We start from the raw sequence: 18,687 nt of genomic DNA, 5'->3' as shown, positions 1-18,687 counted from the left end.
TGCCCAGTGGAGAGAGTGGACAGCTTCAAATACCTCGGAGTTCACATCACGCAGGACCTGTCATGGTCCTGTCACATCAACACCGTGGTGAAAAAGGCCCGACAGCGTCTCTACCACCTCAGACGCTTGAGAGACTTCCAACTGCCCTCCAAGGTGCTCAGGAACTTTTACTCGTGCACCATAGAGAGCATCCTGACGGGAAACATCTTAACCTGGTTCGGGAACAGCACCATGCAGGACAGACGAGCTCTACAGAGGGTTGTGCGGTCAGCTGAGCGCACCATCCGCTCCGAGCTCCCTGACCTGCACTCAATCTACAGCAGGCGGTGCTGGACCAAGGCCAGGAAGATGGTGAAGGACCTCAGCCATCCCAACAACAGACTGTTCTCTCTGTTGAGGTCAGGAAAGCGATTCCGCTCCCTGAAGACCAACACAGAGAGACTGAGGAGGAGCTTCTTCCCGCAGGCGATACGGTCTCTCAATCACACCACCACACAGTACTGACCCACACATACAGTTCTTACACACACACTGGACTTTCTGGACTTTGGTTTTGCACAACACTGGTCACTATATTCTTCATTTCCGGTTAATACTTGTACAGCTGCTGTTATTGTGTATATATTTATTTATATTTAGATTTCTTCATACATTCTTATATAGTTCTATATTGTGTATTGTGTATTTTGTTGTACAGTTATTTTATTTTCAACTTTAATTTATATATTTTATCTTATTCTTCCCAGTTAAATTTACCCTTCATTCTAATTTGTGTTGTACAGTTATTTCATTTTTAACCTTAATTTATATTTTATTCCTTCCTAGTTAAATTTACCCTTTTTAATTTTTCATATTTATTTCCTATCTTATTCATAGCCTTTTCCTTTTTTGTTTTCTTTAGGTCACGAGCAGTTGTCCAAGCATTTCACTACATATCGTACTGTGTATGACTGTGTACGTGACAAATAAAAATTTGAATTTGAATTTGAATTTAAAAATGAATTTGTTTTAGAGTCACATAAGGACGACTCACTGATGACTTGTTCATTGTTGTGTGTGTGAGTTGCCACAGGGAGGTTGCACAGTGTCGTGTGCTGGAAAACTACAGAACACATCATCAACACAACACGGAAAATGAGCTCTGTGGGGAATTAGTGTTTACATACAGGTTTAAAAGGCTACTACAGCAAGATGCCACCACAATAGCTAACACTGCATGTTTGAGTTGACAGGCTTTTTCAGCAACACAGGCCCAGCGGGTTCTTAGTTAGGAGATGGCAATGGAGAAGCTCGGGCGGCATGGCTGGAGGCCCAGGTCAGCCGAGGGTTGTCAGATGGCCAGCAGCGGTGGCTGGGACTCCTGGAATCAGGCTAAAGACCCACTGGCTCTGGATTAAACAGCCAGCTCATGGCTCACAGGATCAGGTGTCCTCAGGACTCTGACACAAACTGGAGATTCTTGCTCAAAGAAGTCTGTGTTGCTGTTGTCATGATGTGTGGAGAGTAGAGCAAACAGAAATTATTCTCACATATAGTGACAAAGGACACGTGTAATACACAGGAGGCGAATCAGCTGGGGGAAAACAGGTGAACAGAATCAAGCCAACAAGACAGAGAAGAAGCTAAACACGCACACAAGACGAGAACTAAAGAACACCTGAGGATATAACCGCTAAACACAAACAGAAAACCAAACGAGGACTAAACATCGACGCATTTGGACCTAAACGAGAAATCAGACTAATGAAAACCACCAAACGTAAACAATGATCAAAAAATAATAACTCCAAAGTATTAGATGAGTTCAAAAGTTCAAAACACTGTGTCAAAAACCGCGGATCATGACATGCTTGATTGTTTACTATTGCAGTTAATAGCATTTATGAGTTGAAGGAACTTGGACTCATGATCTCATGCTCCTCTAAAAGCCTGTCTACCCCCTCTGTGATCTCAGAGCTGCCAAATCCTTTAAACTGCCGTGACCTGTTTCTCTGACCTCTCACGGCCCCAGCGGGTCTCCCTGAGTGCTCGGTTTTTTCCTGTGTGTGTTTATTAAAATTGCTATAAGCCTGCAGTAAAGTCATAGTATGGTAGATAGTACTGTGGTATTAGTATTAGCAATATAAACAGATTCCAGATAAGGTTAAAAGAAAGGGCTGTGGGTGTGTGGAATGATTTTGTGTGCATGTGTTGCGTTCCTGCTCTTCTTAACCTGTGTGTACATGCCAAGCCTTAAAGGGTCTGAAACATGCCTCCACCTGCAGAGCAAACATCTTTCACTGGGGTCTGTGGCTTCACTTTCACCTTTCATTCACTACCTCACTCTGTCACGGACACATAGCATGTACACATGCATGCGTGTGTGCAGAACAGGACAGTGTCACCTGTGCAGGGGATTTGAAATCCTGCAACAAACATGCTGCTTCAGGGAAAAGCCGCAGTGCTCCCGTCTCATTAATGCTTAAGCAGCTCGAGAAGGTGAAAGAATATCCACCAGCACATCAAAAGTTCATAAGGTCACAGCTGCATGAGAGGAGGGAACAGTGAATGTTGTCACTCGATGCCCCCCAAAGGCTGCTGAAGAAAAACATGAAGCACAAGTGGAAAGTCCCATGCTAGGTTAATATTTGCCTACTGAGTAATGACAGGCCTTACTTCCACTGAAACAATAAAAATGATTTCAGTAACTTTTGATAGTTGAGCCTTTGAATTATTCATGAATAGTTTTCCTCATCGTGAGCTGATATGCATTAGCAGCACGAACCAGCTCTGATAGGGGAGTTCCCACACGCGCAATTAAACAAAGAGCTTATTTACATGAACAAAGCTGCTTTGCCACTACAGCCAAACACTGATTATTACCTGAGCAGGTGTGTACAGGTCTGCTTAATACATATATACATTAGTGCTGTCAATAGATTTTTAAAAAATTAACTAATTAATCTCACAATTTTCTGTAATTAATTGCTATTAATCCCAATTACTTGATCAATAGCCTGGCTGTAATTACACTTTATATTTAAGCTTGTAACAGACATTAATGCAATATAATGAAATAAATGGAGAATAAAGAAAGAATCTATGCTTAATAGTTTTCTTTTAGCACAGGCTCTCCTGTGAAATACAACGTTTTTAAAAACCTCCATACTAATAGCTAAGTATGCACTAATATATAATATATATTTGTTCTCAAATTACAATTTTTAATAGGATTCATCACAGGGTTACTGGGGATTAATTTGGATTTTAATCACAATTAAATATAATTAATTTTTATTCTATATTAACCTCTTAAGCCCCAAGCCTAACTGATCTCCTGCCTTTTGCCCCCGTAGGAGATCAGTTAGGCTTGGAGCTTAAGAGGTTAATCGCATTTCATTTTGCATGAGCAAACAGACTCGAGAAAAAAGGGAAAATATACAAACTAAACATGTTTATTGAACATCTTGAACATTCATGTACAAACTCTGTAAGCATTTATCCACTCTCTCTCTGTCACTCTTGGGGAGGCTTCGAGTCCTTGAAACGAGGAACCAAAGCTTGTAAAGCGCCTGTTCTCAACGATATTAACACGTCTGCAGTTTGTTGCAATCCACTTGGCGTCAGTCAATATGTCCGAGGTCGACTTGGACATATTGCTCTGTGTGACGCGTTAGCCAAAGTGCTAGCAGCATCCCCGACTAACGTATGCTTCAAGTCCATGTGATATTTTAAGCTGGGAGTGCTTCCACAATGTGCATGAGACTTTATGTTGGTCGACTTGTTATTTTTTTAATACCCAAATTTCCCATCAAGAGGGCCAATGTGCGTTTAGCATCTTCCATATTGAGTTGACTGGTTCAGCTGCCCGTCACTACCAGATAGTGATGTGTGGGTCGCGAACGAAACGGCTCTTAGAGCCGGGTCTTTGAAGTGAACGACACGAGCCGCTCCTTATCGCGAGCCGTGGGTTGTTTTCTTTCTCTCTCTCTTTTTTCCCGCTTCACTCCACAGCGAGCCTTGTGCTTTACGCTGAGCAGAGGGGGGAGGGGCGGTAGTTACACTCAGTAGCACAGGAACAGAGCAGGAGGGAGAGAGAGAGAGAGCAGGGACAACAACGTCACATTAGAAAGGTATAGTAATCATCCACAACTATTTTCAGTTGCAGATGATAAAGGATTCAGAAAGTTTATTCATGCAGGCCCATATGACAGAGGATATGCATCTTCTTTTTGTTTTCATATTTTATATTTAATTGTGTTGTGGTTTGTAGTGTTTTGTGTTGTTTCACTTTAAATTTGTTTAAAAGGAAAAAGCTGAAAATTTAATTAGTTAAAAGTTGAAATGTGAATAGTTGGTTTTTGTATTATATGATTTATTTATTACATTTTATGTGGAGTGAATAAATAAAAGTATATTTACGGTGGCCCCCAGAGACAAAGCACGTAAAAACTCCAAAACACGTACAAACACAACAGAAGTGCTCCAGGATGCTAGGGGGCAGTGTTGAGCTTTTGTTACCTCGTGGCTACACAAGCCAGCAAGTACCAACAACCGGATTTGGTGTGTGGTAGTAACAGGTAAATGAACTTTTTTTTTAAATTATTTGAATATATATGAGTGCTTGTGTATAAATACACAAACAATACACACATGCTTTCATGCTTTCAATTGTGTAATTTAAGTGATCTAGTAGCTCTGTTATGGAAGTTCAGTTCATGCTAGAAATGTGTTTTGGAGTTTGTACGTGTTTTGTCTCTAGGGGCCACCTCATATATTTATATATAAACATATATAAATAAAACCACTTTTTTTTTACGTTAGTAATTCCTTTTGTGCATAGTTTTATATTATTGTTAATAATAAATTAATTTTAGCAACAAAACAACCTGAAGAGCCGGTTCGGAGCCGAAAGAGTCGGTTCTCTAAAAAGAGCTGGAATCCCATCACTACTACCAGATCGACTACATTGATTTGCGCATGTGTGAAGGTAACTCTACTTGGACAAACTGCCCGAAATGCGTTGACAGAAACATTTCATGGATTTTGAGTCATTCTGCACTCCAGATGCGTTAATAGCGTTAAATGTTTTGTATCGCGTTACTTGTGATGACAGCTTAATCTCAAGTGTTTTGACAGCACTACATAGTTGATTCAATATCTGTAGTTATGTCCTTAACCAGCTGACTGAAGCCCAACCTGTCCTGTCCCTCCACAGCTCAGTCAACCAGAGGGGTTCCATCTCCTCCACCAATCCCAACCTCCACCCAAGCCTCCTGAGAACATCATCATCATTGTCTACTCCACTGTCAGCAAGCCAAATTCCAATTCGGTTCAGATTTAGTTTTTTAGCGCCAATTCACAACAGCAGTCGCCTCAATAAGTTTTATACTGTAAGGTAAAGAACCCACAGTGATGGAGCAAAACCCCAACAATCAAGTGACCCCCATGAGCAAGCACATGACACTGGGAAGGAATAACTAATAATAACAGGAAGACACCTCGAGTAGAACCAGGTTCAGGGTGAGGCGGCCCTTGGCTGAGGGTGAGGGGACAAGAAGGAAGACAAGAAAAAGAGAGCACAGACTAACAGAGAGAGACGACGAAAAATGTAATGACATTATAAAGATGTGGGGAGTAAAAAGAGGTGAGGGGGAAGTGCTCAGTGTATCACTCAAAGTCCTGGAGCTGTCTGATCCTATATCAAACTCACCTGATTTAGGGGAAGAACATTTGGGGACATCCAAACCTTGTGTCTTTAAGGCGTTTCTGAAGTTTAATGGATTTGTCTCTGGCCTTATAGATAAATAAAGCTGGGTTTTGTCTGCATAGCAATGATGATGTTGCCTCAGGCAAACATTTCAATGATAATGTATCGTTCCCATCACAGAACAAAGTGGAACTCCATGACATGATGTGAAGTAATGTGACAGAAACCCTGAATGAGGCCCATGAGCTATAACTGTGTCCAGGTCTTTAAGAGAGTGGCTACACCTCCTCTGTAGTCCACGCTTTCTGACAGTTGCTGCAGCCAGGTTCCAGACAGGAAAGCTAAATCAATATTTTGATCAATTATTAAATCATTTATCACCCAGGACTTAAAGGACAGAGATCCGGTGTTTAGTAGCCCAGATTTACAACATTTGTTTTATTCACTTGTGTTTTCTTTCTTTGTAATTTTTCATCTTTAAACAGATTTTTTGCTCACATGAACCAGAATGATCCGCCCATGTTTTGCACTATCTTCCTTTGTGAGGAGTTCCACATTGTCCGCCAACCGAACCACTTTTCCAGCAAAATATTTGTATTTGATATGTGGGACATCTTAGAAGACATCAAGAACCCTCTTCTACTTTCTTCTGCCTCTGGTCTGGATATGTGAAAACAAAAGCACCTGTATGGGGTCTTGCCTAACACCTCAGCCTGTCACTTCAGTGTACCGTCAGTGCAAATATTGGCCTTAAGCTTCATAGATAATTATAAGATCCATAGAATTAACAGGACCAAAGAGAAAACATAAAGCGTTTCTTGCAATATCATATCTCAAAGTCATCAAGACGTCTCTTAATATGGCATCCATATTCAGGAAGTTATGGAACTTCCCTTTTCAGTTTCTGACCAGGAACATGTGCAGTTGTACCAGGTGTTTTTACAGTTTATCTTAGTTAAACATCAGCTTCCCTGAGAACTGCCTCGTCCTCTTACTCGCTGGCATGGATGGGGCAGACAAACAGGTTGTCATCACACTGCATGAACTTGTCCCACTATGTTATTATTAAAGAGGAAAATGGAGGGATGGGGGTGTGCAGTAGCTTGCATGATGCTGTGGGGTACTTAGCTTCAATATAAAAAGTGCATGACTTGCAGGTGAGGTCAGGTCATCTGAGGAAGAAGCACAACTTTAAGTTGAAAAAGAAGTTCAAAAACAGTTATTAAGAAATGTGTCAGGTTGTAACAAGCTCTGTGCTTTTTGTTAGAAAGACTGATTGTTGACTCATAATTACTCAGTGTTTGTGCTATATCCGCTCATTTTGAGTGAGAAGTTAAATTGTTCCAAAATGCTGTGTTGACCCAAAATATGACCTCTTCTCACTTCTTTTAATAACTAAACATAAAAGGGAAAAGTCATGTAGCAAGACTCTATGAACTCTCGTTTGCACTGTGTCACATTTAGATCAGTTGCTCATCTCATACATTCATATTTTCTCTTCAATCTAAAGAGATTATTCAACGTACCTCCTTACTGAGGCTTTCTGTGACTGATGTCAAATGAATAATCCCAAAAGACAATGTTGCGGTCACAATAGGCTGACTACACTAAAGCCTGAACCTCTTGGACATTTTCATTTAATTAGTGAAAGCAGGGGAAGCAGACAGTTAAAGGCTGCTGCAGCATCTTTTGGGATGCCTGTCAATCAAACTTGGAGCCTTCATAAAATCTGAATGTTGTTTTTTTTTTTTTTTAATTTAAGTAATGTCCCCTCACCTTTCCAACTGCTGGTTATGAAGGAGTGAAACAGCAACGCCTTTCTTCTATTATTAACACGGTGTCGGTGTTTTCCCCCGCAGGTTTTTCCCTGTTTCCTTGAACTTTGAACGTGACTTTTGCCTTGGGTGGTGTTATTTGTAAAAGAGCAGTTCCACATTCGATGTTTAGAACTTGCATAACATCTTGGGAAACTACAATCTCGGAAGTGAATAATGAGAAAATCATTTTCCTTTTAATTTATGCTTTAAGCGCAAAAGAGCAGCGATCTACAAGTCTGTTCAGTCTCACCAAAGAAAGGTGTCGCAAACTGAACGAGAGGTGAAAGCAATACTTTAAGCTGCAAGCAAAGTGCTCTCAGGCTGCACTGAAACTCATTTAATGAACACTACCTGCACCTTCACACAAGTGGCAACTTGCACAGTTTCTACAGTAGGAACCAAAGAAAAACGTGACTTAATGCTCTGCACACACAGACACACACAGACTGTCCTGCAGGTCATACAGGGTACACACAGGGTACACACAATAGTTCTTTTATTACTCAAGCATGTTACCACATTTGTTTGACTGATATCAGTTGAAACTTGTTGTTCTTTGTGTGGCTCTTTGAAGGCAAAGACACCATTTAACAATGAAGCCTTTTATCAGGTTCACATGTAGCAAGTAAACCATACGTTTATCAATGCAGAGACATCATCAGCAGTTAGGAGAGAAAACTCAAAGGTGATATAGAACAGAGAGAAGGATATCAGCATAGCATACAAAGCTTGACAAGAAAATATGCAGACAGGCAAAGGTTAGCAGCTCCCAAAGGCTCTTTATTCTAATCCACTGCTGCCACCTGTTGGTAAATCCTCGCACATACACGTTCTCTGAACAGGGACCATGCAGTGAGTAATAGGAACACTAGATGGCTGCAGACGACTAGGTTTTCAAAACACTATATACTATCGTTTTAAGGTTAGGCTTCATGAGAAGATGATGCAAGAGAGGCTGAAGGTTCAATGGAAGCAGGCAGTAAAGACATCATTTCATGGCGGCAGTCCACATGCTGCTGCAGTCAAGCAATCCTCAGATAGGGCGCGGGGGGGTGCTCAAAATTAACCGGGCTGAGTCACAACAACCCACATTCATCAAGAATCTAATATGGAATCACATCTATCTGTCAGCAGGTGGAGACAATGCAAAGCGCGCATGTTTTGATTGACAATGTTGCTGCTGAGGGGTTACTGCTGCTGCTGCTGATAGTGCTGGAGGGCGGGGCTGTGCTGGGCTGAAAAAGTCCATAGGAGAGATGGTAGCTGATTACAGTTTTTTGCAGTCGCTAACAAGCGTTTGTCCAAACAGTTGTCACATTTGCAAAACTCTAAACACAATTAGCACAGCATCGGTCTGTTGTGGCCATACCATTCACACATTTCATGTCGTGTTCACCCAATATGCAGTCAGTGAACACATTTCCACAATGCTTACATTTTCTTAACAGACAAGCTATACCTCCCAACAAAATTATGGACTGTTTTTGTAGTATCTACGAATGTTAACACACAACATCCCACAATAGCAAAAACAATATTCCAAACCTTAGATACAGTATAAAAACCTCTGCCTCTGCAATGATATCAGTACAAAAACAATATCAATATCAAAAATATATCTCAGCTGATAATAAACAAACAATTAAATAATTGACACACAGCTGATTTATGTTGGGTAAATTGGACCAACCACAGCTTCTTCCATTCTGGCTTAGACTCAGTGGGGTTTATAAGGCAAGACCTTGAGGAGTGATGTTTTTGGAAACAAAAAAAAGACAAACACTGTAATGTCTGGTCGAGGAAGAGTAAGAGCAAGGGGCCCAGGGAGAAGAGCAGGCCCAAGGAGAGGGCAAGGTAGAGGTGTAAGAATGCGTGGTGGTGGCATTCCAAGGGCTGCAAGAACAGTAGTCAGTGATGAAATTCGTGCCACTATCATTGACCATGTAATCAACCATGGTCTTTCACTAAGAGAGGCTGGTGAAAGAGTGCAGCCCAATTTGATGCGGTCAACGGTTGCCTCCATTATACGCATCTTTCAACAAACCAACAGGTAAGTATTGCACTTTACATGGATTGTTTCTATTCTCACTTGACATGTCAATATGGTCATACAGTAATGCATATGTTGAATTGTCTGTCTTTCTAAAGAATGCAACGTCTTCCACCCTCTGGGGGAAGAGGAAACCTCCTCAGTAATGATCAGGAGCTTGCCATTGTAGAAATGGTTACTGCAAATAATGCAATAAAACTGCGTGAAATTCAAACTAGAATTGTGGCGGACCATGAGATATTTGACAATATCGATAGAATCAGCCTCACAACCATTACGCGGACATTGTCCAAACACAGAGTGCGGATGAAGCAGCTCTACACTGTTCCCTTTGAGAGGAACAGTGAGAGGGTCAAGGAGCTACGACGACAATATGTCCAGGTATAGTGTATATTCAATCCAATGTCCAGTTCTATAAGCTTTGCACTTTGCAAGTAGGTAACCTACACAATACTAGGTTACAGTACAGTATGGTATACAGTAATAACATGACTTACATAAACTTTGTTTCAGAGAGTTATGGAATTGGAGGCCAACCAGGCCCCTCATGAATTCATATACATCGATGAGGCAGGATTCAATCTGGCCAAAAGGCGTCGACGTGGACGAAATGTAATTGGAAAAAGGGCCACAGTTGATGTGCCAGGACAGAGAGGGGCAAACATTACCATGTGTGCAGCAATTGCAAATGCAGGATTACTCCTTCACAGATGTCAGGTTGGACCCTATAATACAGAGCGCTTGCTTGCCTTTCTCAATGATCTCCACCAGCGCCTGGTTCCAGAGCAGGGTCAGGAGGGTGAAAACATGAGGACCTTTGTAATTACCTGGGACAATGTGGCTTTCCATCACTCGCAAGCAATAACAACATGGTTTGAAGTCCACCCAAGACTGGTAAGTCTCTTCCTTCCACCCTATTCACCTTTCCTCAACCCCATAGAGGAGTTCTTTTCTGCATGGAGGTGGAAGGTTTATGACCATCAGCCACATGACCAGATGTCCCTCCTCGAAGCCATGGATGCTGGCTCCAGGGACATCACAGTTGACGATTGCCAAGGGTGGATCCGACATACCAGGCGGTTCTATCCCAGGTGCATCGACTTGGATAACATCAGATGTGATGTTGATGAAAACATGTGGCCTAACCCTGAAGATCGCAGAGATTAGATGCAAAGTTTTTGCCTTTTTTTAGCCCCCCTCCCCCCTTTTTATCTTGGCTTTTTGCTGTTGTTTTTTTGTTCAGAATGCTCTTGTGTGTTTCATGGATATTTTGTTCACTGTAAGCAATACTGTAAAACTTTCTCTGTCCTATCATACCGTGTTTCTACTGTACCTCCTGTAGTAAACAGTAAAGAAACATAAACTTGTTTGCTTTTTACTGGAATGCTTTTGAATGTGAACATTACTGTACATGTGGACATACAGTTACCAACCAAGACATTTCTGGTGTCAAAATGGTGGATTGCATGTTTCGCATGCAAATACCTGTAAAACTGAAACATAAAAGTCTATGCAGTTTTTGTAATGTCAATACAGTTTTTTTCAATCGCTAACAAGCGCCTACCCATACTTCAGATACTTTTTCTAAACTCTTAACACAGACTCACACCTACAAAACACAATTGGCCAAATGGATAATTTTCTTCTCAAAAATACATTTTGTTAAATATATACTAACTCTTCATTTCAAAATAGAACACATCTTTCTCTGCACACACTAACTGTACAAAAACACTATAAATCTGACTCAAAATGAAATTAGTCTGTCAAAGAATAACACTTGTTTTCACTTCACAAGGTACATGCAGTCAATCAAAGTACACCAGGTTTCAAAATACTGGCTATTATTGACATTACAAAAACTGCATAGACTTTTATGTTTCAGTTTTACAGGTATTTGCATGCGAAACATGCAATCCACCATTTTGACACCAGAAATGTCTTGGTTGGTAACTGTATGTCCACATGTACAGTAATGTTCACATTCAAAAGCATTCCAGTAAAAAGCAAACAAGTTTATGTTTCTTTACTGTTTACTACAGGAGGTACAGTAGAAACACGGTATGATAGGACAGAGAAAGTTTTACAGTATTGCTTACAGTGAACAAAATATCCATGAAACACACAAGAGCATTCTGAACAAAAAAACAACAGCAAAAAGCCAAGATAAAAAGGGGGGAGGGGGGCTAAAAAAAGGCAAAAACTTTGCATCTAATCTCTGCGATCTTCAGGGTTAGGCCACATGTTTTCATCAACATCACATCTGATGTTATCCAAGTCGATGCACCTGGGATAGAACCGCCTGGTATGTCGGATCCACCCTTGGCAATCGTCAACTGTGATGTCCCTGGAGCCAGCATCCATGGCTTCGAGGAGGGACATCTGGTCATGTGGCTGATGGTCATAAACCTTCCACCTCCATGCAGAAAAGAACTCCTCTATGGGGTTGAGGAAAGGTGAATAGGGTGGAAGGAAGAGACTTACCAGTCTTGGGTGGACTTCAAACCATGTTGTTATTGCTTGCGAGTGATGGAAAGCCACATTGTCCCAGGTAATTACAAAGGTCCTCATGTTTTCACCCTCCTGACCCTGCTCTGGAACCAGGCGCTGGTGGAGATCATTGAGAAAGGCAAGCAAGCGCTCTGTATTATAGGGTCCAACCTGACATCTGTGAAGGAGTAATCCTGCATTTGCAATTGCTGCACACATGGTAATGTTTGCCCCTCTCTGTCCTGGCACATCAACTGTGGCCCTTTTTCCAATTACATTTCGTCCACGTCGACGCCTTTTGGCCAGATTGAATCCTGCCTCATCGATGTATATGAATTCATGAGGGGCCTGGTTGGCCTCCAATTCCATAACTCTCTGAAACAAAGTTTATGTAAGTCATGTTATTACTGTATACCATACTGTACTGTAACCTAGTATTGTGTAGGTTACCTACTTGCAAAGTGCAAAGCTTATAGAACTGGACATTGGATTGAATATACACTATACCTGGACATATTGTCGTCGTAGCTCCTTGACCCTCTCACTGTTCCTCTCAAAGGGAACAGTGTAGAGCTGCTTCATCCGCACTCTGTGTTTGGACAATGTCCGCGTAATGGTTGTGAGGCTGATTCTATCGATATTGTCAAATATCTCATGGTCCGCCACAATTCTAGTTTGAATTTCACGCAGTTTTATTGCATTATTTGCAGTAACCATTTCTACAATGGCAAGCTCCTGATCATTACTGAGGAGGTTTCCTCTTCCCCCAGAGGGTGGAAGACGTTGCATTCTTTAGAAAGACAAAAAATTCAACATATGCATTACTGTATGACCATATTGACATGTCAAGTGAGAATAGAAACAATCCATGTAAAGTGCAATACTTACCTGTTGGTTTGTTGAAAGATGCGTATAATGGAGGCAACCGTTGACCACCTCAAATTGGGCTGCACTCTTTCACCAGCCTCTCTTAGTGAAAGACCATGGTTGATTACATGGTCAATGATAGTGGCACGAATTTCATCACTGACTACTGTTCTTGCAGCCCTTGGAATGCCACCACCACGCATTCTTACACCTCTACCTTGCCCTCTCCTTGGGCCTGCTCTTCTCCCTGGGCCCCTTGCTCTTACTCTTCCTCGACCAGACATTACAGTGTTTGTCTTTTTTTTGTTTCCAAAAACATCACTCCTCAAGGTCTTGCCTTATAAACCCCACTGAGTCTAAGCCAGAATGGAAGAAGCTGTGGTTGGCCCAATTTACCCAACATAAATAAGCTGTGTGTCAATTATTTAATTGTTTGTTTATTATCAGCTGAGATATATTTTTGATATTGATATTGTTTTTGTACTGATATCATTGCAGAAGCAGAGGCTTTTATACTGTATCTAAGGTTTGGAATATTGTTTTTGCTATTGTGGGATGTTGTGTGTTAACATTCGTAGATACTACAAAAACAGTCCATAATTTTGTTGGGAGGTATAGCTTGTCTGTTAAGAAAATGTAAGCATTGTGGAAATGTGTTCACTGACTGCATATTGGGTGAACACGACATGAAATGTGTGAATGGTATGGCCACAACAGACCGATGCTGTGCTAATTGTGTTTAGAGTTTTGCAAATGTGACAACTGTTTGGACAAACACTTGTTAGCGACTGAAAAAAACTGTAATAGCCAGTATTTTGAAACAAGGTGTACTTTGATTGACTGCATGTACCTTGTGAGGTGAAAACAAGTGTTATTCTTTGACAGACTAATTTCATTTTGAGTCAGGTTTATAGTGTTTTTGTCATGTTAGTGTGTGCAGAGAAAGATGTGTTCTATTTTGTAATGAAGAGTTAATATATATTTAACAAAATGTATTTTTGAGAAGAAAATTATCCATTTGGCCAATTGTGTTTTGTAGGTGTGAGTCTGTGTTAAGAGTTTAGAAAAAGTATCTGAAGTATGGGTAGGCGCTTGTTAGCGATTGAAAAAAACTGTATTCCTAAATTTATCAGACACTTTTCTTATACCTTGATCAAACCAAAATTTAAAACCTGCATCCGCCCTACCAGGAAGAAAGCTGTTATTTCCAAATATCAGAGTAAACCGAGACAGTTGTAACATTTCTCCCAAGTAGTTGTGTGTTTCTAACCAGATCATTATAGTGTTTTTTAAAAAGGGGTTCTTAGTTTGCATATTTAGTGTCTTCCTGTCGGCTGAGTAAAGATATAAGTTAGGGTTCTGTGAAGGTTCTCAGTCATCCAGGTCATCGTAGTCAAAGGAGCTTGCAAAGAAAAGCGTCTGGACTTCTTTAAGTTACTTGAAGACGTTTCACCTCTCATCCAAGAAGCTTCTTCAGTTCTAAGGTCAAATGGTGGAGAGTCCCAGATTTAAACCTAGTGGGAGTTTCCCCCCACAGAGGGACAAAAGGACCCCCTGATCGCCTGAGACAAGGTGTGAAACTGGGTGTGGGTCCCAATCAGCCAGAGTTTCGGGTGTGTTCATTGTGAAACCTGGCCCCACCTTATCATGCGAATTCCTGAGGTCAGATGGCCCAGGATGTGAGTGGGCGTTAAGGCGTCTGGGAAGGGATCTCAAAACTGGATTATAGATGGCAGAGAGTTGGTGTCGTAAACCCCGCCTCTGTTCAAAGATGGTCGCTCACAGTGCACATAGATGGCTTCTTTCACTCCTCTTTCAAACCATCTGTCCTCTCTGTCCAAAATGTGAACATTGGCATCCTCAAAGAGTGACCTTTGACCTTAAGATGCAGATGGACTGCTGAGTCTTGTCCTGTGGAGGTGGCTCTTCTGTGTTGTGCCATGCGCTTGTGAAGTGGCTGTTTGGTCTCTCCAATGTAGAGGTCTGAGCATTCCTCGCTGCACTGTACAGCATACACCACATTGTTAAGTTTGTGTTTTGGCGTTTGGTCTTTCGGGTGAACCAGTTTCTGTCTGAGTGTGTTGCTGGGTCTGAAATACACCGGGATGTCGTGCTTGGAGAAAACTCTCCTGAGTTTCTCTGATACACCGGCTACATAGGGGATGACAATGTTGTTGCGTCTGTCCTTCTTATCCTCCCTCGCTGGTGTCTGGTCTTCTTTTCTGTGCCTCTTTGCTGACTGTACGAACGCCCATTTAGGATAGCCGCAGGTTTTGAGTGCTTCCTTTACATGTGTGTGTTCCTTCTTTTTCCTTCAGGCTTAGAGGGAACATGTTCTGCCCGGTGGTGTAGGGTCCTGATTACTCCAAGTTTGTGTTCCAGAGGGTGATGGGAGTCAAAGAGGAGGTACTGGTCCGTGTGTGTGGGCTTCCGGTAAACTTCGATGTTGAGTTTGCCGTTCTCTTCAATGTGCACGGCGCAGTCCAGGAAAGGCAAACAGTCGTCCTTTGTGTCTTCCCTGGTGAACTTGATGTTTTTATCCACAGCGTTAATGTGCGCAGTGAAGGATTCCACTTCTTGTGTCTTGATTTTGACCCAGGTGTCGTCCACATATCTGTACCAGTGGCTGGGTACTCTTCCTTTGAAAGAGCCAAGAGCCTTCCTTTCCACTTCCTCCATGTAAAGGTTGGCTACAATAGGTGACACGGGGGAGCCCATGGCACAGCCATGTTTTTGTCTGTAAAAGCCTTCGTTGTACTTGAAATATGTAGTGGTGAGGCAGAGGTCTAACAGTGTGCAGATCTGATCGGGTGTGAAGTTGGTCCTGTCCTCCAAGGAGCTGTCTTCTTGTAGTCGTTTTCTGACAGTCTCCACGGCCTCCGTGGTGGGTATGCAAGTGAAGAGAGAGACTACATCAAAGGACACCATGGTTTCATCTGGATCCAGGGTAAGTTTCTGGACCTTGTCAGTGAAGTCGGTGGAGTTCTTGATGTGGTGTGGGGTGTTCCCCACGAGAGGAGCAAGGATGGTAGCAAGGTGTTTAGCAATGTTATAAGTGGCTGAGTTTATGCTACTGACTATGGGTCTGAGTGGGACAGCTTCCTTGTGGATTTTAGGAAGTCCGTAAATGCAGGGTATGGTATCCCCTGGGTAAAGGCGGTGATATGTAAGGCGGTCAATGATTTTGTCCTTTTCAAGGTCTTGAAGGCTTTGGCTACACCTTAGTTCACAGATTCACTTTGTCTAAGGTTTATTTCTGGGATTTCACACAACCCAGGATTCAAATCATGAATACATAATGGGCTTGGATTTACATCATTATGAATGAAATGTGCTCTATTTGGAAGCAGCCGCCCCCCTATCGACGGGTTGTGTGTGAGACTTTAAATCATCAAACAAAATATAAAATAAATATAAATATAATAAACGTGCACTGAAGCCACAAAATTTAGAAATACACAGTTGCAAAAACTTCAGTGACCAATTACCTTTCCTGAATGACATATGCAATGCAAAAAATAAGAGTATTGTCAATAGGGACCAATTCCCAGTTTTTACATAATCAAAATTATTCACAAAAGGCTTCAATAAACAGAAAATGTGTGCCGACAAGAGAGCAGTGCACAAACATGAAAAGATATTTGAGCTCGACGCTTTAATGGGTTTAACATGACTTAGTCAGCACTCCGCACCGTACAGGTAGTACAAGCACACCTGAAAACACTGACCAGCTAACAGCTTTAAGCATTTGGGCGCAACCTCGGTAGTTCACCGATTCACCTGTTGCAAACGTCCAAGTTTCTATCAAGTCTCATAAATCCATCGGCAAATTACCTAACTAGTCTTTTGAGTCTCCACATTCATAGATATTGACAATTTGTCTTTAAATGACAATATACTGGTAGGGTAGCTTAAAAGTCAAAACAAACAGTACTAAGAACGCATTTCGGACTTCTCTCGAATAAGTGAAAAAAACACTTACCTTCAGACTGATTAGCAGGTTCCGATCCAACTTTAATGTGTCCCATGTCAGTCCGTTTTAGGGAAAAAGTGTTAAGTGGTTTCATTTAATTTTGAGATACTCCCGCATGGACGAGCAATTTGGAGTCTAGCAGAGTTCCCACGAATAGCATACGACCTTCAGATATAATCCAATCAACCTTGCATTTAACCCGATTGAACATCCAGTTACCTCTGACTACTTCTAAGTTGCACATGTTAACGGTCTCATCATCACTCTGTGCTGCAGCGAACTGTATCTGTGGCACAGAATAGTTGATGGCCATGTCGTTCTCCTGCTTTGCAGCTTTTTTTGAGTCTGAATTGCGGCTTAAACGTGCAAAACTAAGAGAAGCAGATCAATATTTTCTTCTTCTTGTTATTTAATGGTGGTTGGCAACCAGCGAAAGGAGCATTAACCACCTCGAGCAATATTTTCTATCCCCATTGTTGTTTTGAAAGTGAATACCCGACGTGTGCGTCATACGTCACGTTGTACGTCAGGTGAAGGTGTGGCGTCGGCTATCGCACCTGTCACATTACAAAGCTTTAAAAACGTAACCCGACACGCTAAACATGAACAAACATGAACAAACATATGACGACCAGAGGTCGTCATATATTAGGTCAGTTCACTGTAGTTAGGCAGAGGTGTCTTAAAAAGTACCACCTTATACAAAACAAATGAAGGTCCAGTATAAGAAAGAATAAGAAGAGAAAAAAGCAACATCCTGCTAAATGAAGTCATTTTTAAACATTACTCTAAATGTAGCCATTAGTTTTTGTTGCTGGCCATACAAAAAACAAGCATACTTCAATTATATTTCCCAAGTATACCTTACCTAGTACGTATACTAATAATGCTTCTTGGGACTATATTGGTCCCCGTTTTAGTACATAACAGTATTCTTGAAATGAACTTTTAGATGTACTTTTTGTTCACCATAATTGTACTAGCATAATGTCATAATGTCTACAAGGGTATAATTAAAATATACTCGACTCTATCACAATACTAACCTTACAAGTATACTATTAATTAATAGTATTACTAATGTTTCACATTGTTTGAATAAACAAATACATTTATTAATATATGAGGTTCCACTCAGTTCAAGGAATTAAATTTTAGTGTGGCTGCAACTTACTCCTTAAGTTAAAAATGATGCTGTATATTGTAGTTTATATGTTATACTGCTTTCACAGTGAATCACATTTTATAGTAACACACTCTGAATGAGGATTTAAGTAATTACTCTTAGATCTACAGTAGAAAACAACATAAATCCGGATGGTGTAATAGTATAATCTCAGTAACATCACCAATTGTTACATTTGCTGTATTTTACAGCTGTTTCCATGAGTACGGTGAGTTACCGTAAAAATAATGTAATCTCATGGAATTTTCATGCAAATTACAGTTTGCAGTGCTAGTTTTCCGAAGCCGTATTTAAAGGAGAGTGCCTGCGATTATGCAGAGGGGCCTGCGAAGGAGGCCGGGAACGAGGAACGCGTTCCCCATCACACTCCCGAGCAACATGTCCAGGTTGCTGACAACGACGGCATATAATGGAGTCGCCCCGTCCTGAGCGAGGCATTCGATGGGGGCCCTGCAATCGAGCAATGCTCTGAGTGAGCTGATTAAGTTGCTCCTGCTGGCGCTTTAACAATTCCTTCATCTCACTCATCTCAGACAAATGGGTAGACTGAGCTATTCCTGAGGGACCGCTATGGACCCCATACTGAATGCCATAAACAGAAGGGACAGAACTGCT

The 18,687-nt window shown here is 41.4% G+C and overlaps 1 long non-coding RNA gene across 2 annotated transcripts in view; it reads right to left on the bottom strand.

Annotated features, from left to right (window-relative positions):
- Positions 1–18,687, bottom strand: part of LOC146653362 (uncharacterized) — a 282,044-nt gene that overhangs the window by 260,957 nt on the left and 2,400 nt on the right. The window lies entirely within an intron of this gene.

This window comes from Rhamphochromis longiceps, linkage group LG14 (assembly GCF_057381845.1).
Source record: "Rhamphochromis longiceps isolate RC_006_pf linkage group LG14, R_longiceps_female_GT1.1, whole genome shotgun sequence".
NCBI lineage: Eukaryota > Metazoa > Chordata > Actinopteri > Cichliformes > Cichlidae > Rhamphochromis > Rhamphochromis longiceps.
The sequence above is the reverse complement of the archived record's forward strand: the minus strand, read 5'-3'. Positions and strand labels throughout refer to the sequence as shown.